Here is a 7,402-nt window from a genome sequence, read left to right on the forward strand (position 1 = left end):
CCAGTACCACAAAGAATTTAAGCAGTTTTGCTAATATATTCTATGAAATGGTAATGATGTTAGTGAAAATTTGCGTTCTGCCACATTATGTTGAAGATACACTGGGATACTGTCCAAATCTTTCTTTGAAAGTGTATCATTATACACTTAAGTTTGGGGAAACTATTCTTATAATACATGGTTTTCTACTTCTCATTTAGTACAGCACAAAATCAATAATGCAACACAGGGCTGTAAACACAAGTTCCTTGATTTATTAACTGAGTGTCCTTAAGATGACTTGCATTTCTATGCCTCTTGCTGTCTCTTCCAAATGAGACTGCAGTAGCTGCATATCAGAGGGTTCATTTGATGTCCAAATGAATTAATTTCATTACTATTACTATACCTAACATTAGTGAACTCTCAGGATAAGGGGTGACTCATGTATCATATCATTTAATTGAATATTCACATAATTCATACTTTGCCAATTTCACCACATTGGTTATGAAAAAATTTTAATCTTTCCATCTAAGAAAATAGTCTGGAAACAAAGTGGTCACTTACATATAGATAACTCACCAGAATTGGGAGAGATTTTACAACTATCAGACATTGAAAATAACTATGCTATTTAAGTTACTCTCATACAAAGAATTACTAATCAAACTAAAGAAATATCTAATGTATATTGTGGTTGGTATTGGATTCTTGGCACATTGAATTAATAAAAAATAATTAAGAAATATTTCTAATCACCATATTTTATATACCAATATTAAAATAAGATTTTTAATATTGATGAATTTCTTAAAATATTCAATAAAAAAGAAAAAAAGTAATCAGCCAATATTATATGTTGTATGAATTTTATTTTTTAATATATAGAGGAGGGAAATGGTGGTCAGACATCATAAACCCATATGGAAGATCAATGGAGTAGAAGAAAAATAGGGAGAGGGATGGAGGGAATAGTGATAAGAAAGGGGAGAAAATACGAAATGGATTTCACACAATTATGGTATGTGCACGAATAAATATATCAGAGTAAATTTCACTTTTATGTATATTTATTAAGTTCCAGAAGAAATAAATGAGTTAGAGAAAAGCTACTAAACTACAAGAAGAGGTATGGGGGAGGGAATGCAGGGGACAGCAGAGGCTGAAATGGAATAATTAAAATTCCATATACATATGATTTTATCAAAATTAACACAGCTATTATATATAACTGAAATGAAGGAATAAAAGATAGAGGATTGATTTGTAGATAGACAGATAGATAAATAAAATGAGACCTGGACAATAGTACCTACCTTGGAGTTGTCCTAATAAGTAACAATATGGTGACTAGATGAGCACTGGTACATTGCTCTACTTTTTGTCATCATGACTAAAATACCTGACAATAACAATTTAGGGGAGGGAAAGTTTAGTTTTGTCAGGGGCGGGCTCTGAGGGCCCCAGAGCCACACCCTGGCCTGATCTCTAAGATGGCGCCTGGCAGCTTGCCAGAATAAGCCGTACTCATAAATAAGTTTTAGGAAGTAACTCTGGTTGGCTGTTGTACATGAGGCGATCCTGGTATCTGCCTAGAGACTATTCCTTGATAGGCTGACTTTCCTGGTAGTCTACTCTCTGATAGGCTGATGTTCTCAATATAAGTCTGAGACTTGTGGAATAAACTGCTTTTGGATCCTGTGATCAAGAAGAGTGTACGTGTTGTGATTGTCCCCACGGGTGGTGGGCGATCATATAGTTTGACTTGCAATTTCAAAGGTTCTGGCCCAAGGTGAGCTTACTCTATTGTTCTGAACCTGAGATGAGGTAGAACACCTTGGTAAAAAGTCATAGCAGAATGGGAAAATGAGGTCTGACACATGTGGCTGTCCTACACATACTGCACATGCATCTGGGCCTACATCAAAGTCCTTTGTAGACCCCACATAATAACCAGGAGGCATATTATGGGTGGTAAAGAACTGGGAAATGTGAATGGATGTAACCAGGGCCCAGGTTGGTGGGCCTGGGTAGGGGTCTTTCAACTCCTACTCCAAAAAGGACTCTAGGAAGAAGGATGATTAGACATGATTTAGACTGAGTGACATGGATACTCCTGTTGATGTAGCTCTCCATCTTGTGCAAGAACTGGAAATGATGAATTCCCCTAATAAAATTCATGAAAATAAAAATTAAAGATTTACAAGACTAACCAGTTATGGTGGTGCATGCCTATATAACCAGTGACTTGAGAGGATGAGGATCTCAAGATTGACATCAGCCTGCACAATTTAATTAGACCACCTCAAAAAAGAGGGTGCTTAGGGATATAGCTCAGTGGTTATGTGCCCTTGGGTGCAATCCCCACTACTGAAAAAAAAATGCTAAAAAGATTTTAAAGCATACACACCAAAAGTATTTTTATGCAAATTTTCACCCAATATTTCTCTCAACTGACTGGTGGAAGAGGTGGGACAGGGTAGTCCCGACTCAGGTTATCACCATTTCTCTTGATACCACATAGGACAGGTGGAGGATTTGGACACTGAAAAGTGGAGTTGGGAGCAGGAAGGAGGTGCCCCCATTGCTGTGCAGCAGCTTCAGCAAATGTGACATTTCTATTTTAATCCTAATGAGCATGTTTTCCCTGCAGCCTCCCTGAGGTCTGAGGTCTCAGTGACTGGGTGAAAGACTCTTTGAGCTGTGTGTAGAGAGGGGTGGAGGAGAAGGGATGTACCTGCAGAAGAAACCAAGGTACTGCTGCAGTTTTGACCTAATCACTCCTAGGCAGCTCTTTGCTCAGCTGAGGACAAGAAAAAGCACACAGAGAAAAAAGTAAAGTTAAGATTAAGATATAGACAATACTGGAGAAAAGGCTGAAGGACAAATAATGATGCATAGAATGCACTAACTCTTCCTGTCTTTCCTGGGGGTCCTACTCCCACACCTAACAAAGCAGTTTTATGCCATCCTGCCTGCAGACATAACCATCAAACTCCACAGAAAATTGATGGGGCTGGCAGAGCCTGGAAGCCAAGAGTGGAGGAAAAAATTCAACAAAGAGTGCATAGATTGAGTGAGTGTGGATTCCAGCACTAGCTGCCAAAGAGCTTTGACAACCAGAGCTGTGACCTGCCCCCCAAGGGTTTAGAAAGTCAGGGATGATTAACCACATTTAGGAATGACAGGGACAGGTGTTAGTTGGAAGGAAAACAAGAAAATGCAGAACCACTGCCATCTGCTAGATAGAAAGAGACACTACGAGGCATGAATGAATACTTGCAAACAGAGAAGTTGGTTGCACCTGAGACAGGCAGAGGTAGGGAGAGTTGCACTTGTGTGTATGAAGGTGAAAAAAGAAAAGGAAAACTGAGATGAGAACAGATAAATGCCAGAAATTGGGGGAACTGATATAGTACAACCCGCTGCTCAGAAGTGCTTTCTACTTAGTTTCCATGGCTTTCTGCTGTTCTGCTCAGTGGTAGTGTTCTCATATCCCTCCCCAGAATGTGCAACACCAGAGGTGAGTCACAGACACCAGGTCCAGGTGATTTCTACCTGTCTGCTTCTGACAGACAGGTGGTGCAGCTGCCACCCTGATGAGCAAGGGCCAGTGTCAAGCCCACTACCTCTGTATGCCAAGTGTGAGGGGTGGAAAACAGGGCTCAGTACAAGAGCTGGCAACAGTACAATGGCCAGTTAGTGAGATTTATGATAAAACAAAAACAAAAGTATTTTTAAACCTGTCTAAACTGCATACCTTTTCTCTTACACCTGCAGTCTCTGAAGATAACCATGAATCTGAGGAATGAGCATAAAGTGTCCTGATATCCCAAGCTCCTGCATCCTCACCCCTGATTTTTAGTTCAGACTGACTATACCTGAATACTGAGATAGGGCAATATTCACTTGTTAGTAACTATCAAGAAATACTATTTCATAATCACAATTTGCACAGAGAGCACAATTTTTACAAAAAGTACTTCTATAAGTATCTGTCAAACCATTGTCTGGGCACTCTCAGATTGCTGTCACTCTTGGTTTTAACCGAGGTGGCCAAGATTTAGTCTTTAAAGAGCTGATGTAATCTGCATTAGTTTCAAATATTTGTTCTTCTCTCAACCTCTTTGCCCACAGTTTACAACGAGATGCATATTCCCACTGCAGTGCTCAGGTACCAATATTTTGGAGGTGCCAGTTGGGGTTCAAATACTTGATGTCATAAACAAAGAACTGAGGAAGACACTTAGAGGTAACAGGCAAGTATTGAATTAATGAAGGTGAAGGTGCAGGCAACACTCCTTAGTTTGGAGTAGAGTGGGTGTGGCAGGTGAGACCCGGGGCCCAGGGTTACGCCACATGCATCTAAGATGGTGACTGACAGAGAGCCAAAAGGCGTGCTGAATGCGCCTTGAGAAAAACAGGAAGCATTTACCATTGACTGTATGATATTTAGTTCAGTCGCTTAGCGCCTGGACAGATATATCTTACATGTATGCTTCAGCTCGTGATTTAATAGGATTGGATGGACATATCTGATTACAATTGCTTATGCATGAGACTGCTTATATATTGAGGGTGTTATCCTAATAAAGAGGAAGCTGCTTCATGAACTTCTGAAGTGTATGTGTCCTTTGTCCCGCTGGTCCACGGCAAGCGGCGGCAAGTGGCAGTGGGTTGACTGAGAGACAGGTTCAAGGTCCACAAATCTAGAAAGTCCAGAAATCAGTGTCTTATATGTCTAGTTCTAAAACATTTATTCTCCTATATAGACTTGATTGCTCCCATTGATTACCTCCCACTGATTATCTTGTAATACTTGATTACAATAGTGTCTAAATTTTCCACCATTGGTTAATTTAGAAAACCTAATTAGAATACTGTCCACTTCATCCCCATTGGTTGCTTGAGAATGCCGTGCCTGAGGCGGGAGCTGCCATGGTGATAAGTGTTTAGTAGCAAGAGTTGTCATGGCAGTGGTACTTACAGAGATTCCCTGTCTTTTCCTCCACTGGCATTTTTCTTGTAACTTGTCTCCACCATCTTGGTGTACCTGAACTCCTAACAGTGTCAACATTGTGAAAGTCTGGCATTCCCAAATAATTATTAATCTTTGGAGAATTTTTTTCTTTCTTCTTTACATCAACATTCCCTATTGCGTGTTCCATCCAGTCCTATTGTAATGTATAAAGCTGCTCCTCCGCCCATCAGGTACAGTCATTTTGGTCATTTTGCCCGCCTCCCAACCACTTGTCAATCTGTGAACATCCTAGCTAGTTATTGGTTCATCAGTCAGCTTGCAAGTATCCTTCTCCCATATTGGTCCCCTGTTAGCCCGGCCAGAATTCAACTGTTTTACTGTAGCTCCCCCACCATCTTTTCCATTCTTCTGTCTGTCCTACACACTTTTCTCTATCCTCCTGACTTTTCACTCTCTCTAGCACATGCTCTTTCTTTTTCTTTCTATTTTCCTCTCATTTTCTCTCTTACCCTGCAGGGAGACACTCTGATTGCTTAATAAATTTCCTTATTTGATGTCCTGTGTCCGGTGTGGTTTTTGTGGGATTCCTTAAACCTATCCCTTCTCAGTTCGCTGAGTGGCTTCTCTTCCACTTTTTTTTTTTAATGTTGTTGTATTCTGACCAAAGAAATGATGCTAATTACATGTGCTACTGGGGTTTGCAGTTGGTGTCCAGGTCCTTGTGATACCGCCATTTAACGGTGACCAGTTCTGCTCCTTCAAATGTTGAAGATTAAACACTAGAGAAGCACGCCAAGACAAGCATATTAAGCAGATTTTATTTAAAGGTAATAATACAGACTTCTCCCGGAAGGAAGAAGGGGACCATAGCTGATGTTCTAAAGTCCAAAGAAGTGAGCACACCCTACATCTTTTATAGGTTAAAGTATCTTTTGTTCTCCAGTTCTCTCTCCCCTTATCTCTCCTTCCTGCCTACATGACAAGGCCTGGTTTTGCATTAAGAAGCCATGGGCAGGGGGAGGGCCAAGGTGATTCAGGCAGGTAAGGGCCCAAGGTACATTAATTAGCAGCTCTTTGCCTGCAGTCCTTGATAAAGGCAGGCAAATTTGGTAATCAATGGGCTCTGAGATCCTTGACATTCCATTCTCCCAGAGCAGTCTCCAACTGCCAGAGGCAGATGTCTTTCATGGCCTTCATTTCCTGGATCACCTATTTCTACAGTAACTCCCTGTCCTTAATTCTGGCTTCACTTGGTTACTGAAAGTGAAGGTGAAAACATGATTCTGTGGGGTAAAATAGGATGGGCTGAGCAAGAGAAACTCAAGTCTCCACAGTTGGAAAATTTGTCTCACTTGCTGACTGTGAGGCATTCCCTTCCCTATACAGATCTGATTGAAGGCCTCACCCCGTTTGCTCCCCTTAGTTATCTAGTAACACATTATTAGAATAAGGTCCAAAATTCTCCCATTGGTTACGTTAAAATACAAAATTAGAATACTGCCCACTTTGTCATCATTGATCATTTTATGCCAAACCTGAGTCGGAAGTTGCCATGGTGATAAGTCCTTAGTGGCAGGAGTTGTTCACTGCAATGGAACTTATGGCAAATAAGGATGAGATGACTCATCTTCCTGGCTCATCTTCCAGTGGCATTGTGCTGGTAACCTGCCTCGCCATCATGGAGTACCTGAACTCTAACACCTACAAGCTAGGAAGCAAAACAAAGTGATTTCCATTGTTACATTTTCCATTTAAAAATGGAATATTCGTCTTACTGTAAGCTCCCTCCAAACCACTGGTGGCAAATTTACCACAACCAACACCCCCACCAGAGTTTATTCTATTTTACCAAGATCTTTGACCCCAGGGACAAAAAATAAAAGTACACTGGGGGCCCCTGGGCCACCATCCAATCCTTTGGGACCCTGACATTGGCTGGGTTTAACTCAGACACTGCTGGAATTTCACAAAAGCATCCTTCCACCTGGGCTGTCCCGGGTTCAGCGGCAAGGCCCCCACTCTTGATTCCCAGAGTGCCAGTGATTTCCCGGGAGGGAGGGTATGCACATGCACTATGCTGGGCCAGTGGCTCTACCTGGTGGTGTCGCCAGGGGGCGCTGCCAGCACAGGTTTGAGTGGTGCTGGGTGGGTGGTGGTGGCTCCTTCTGTGACTTCAGTGCTGCTTGAGCGGCTGCAGGCTTTCAGTGTTCACGTGGACAGAGCGATTTCGTTCAGCTTCAAGACAAGAGGTCTGCTGTAGGGCAGCAGAACTTGTGTCAAAGAGCTCTTCCTGGACAGGATCGAGAAGGTACTGTGCACTTCAGGCCACCCTTGCTCTCTGTGACTTTTTACTCTCAAGCTATGCTGTGGTTGAGCTTTGTCACTGTCCCCAGACCTTCTGGACAAGACCTGAGTGAGGTAAGTCATGCTAAAACTCTA

Source organism: Sciurus carolinensis, unplaced genomic scaffold, assembly GCF_902686445.1.
Source record: "Sciurus carolinensis unplaced genomic scaffold, mSciCar1.2, whole genome shotgun sequence".
Lineage (NCBI taxonomy): Eukaryota > Metazoa > Chordata > Mammalia > Rodentia > Sciuridae > Sciurus > Sciurus carolinensis.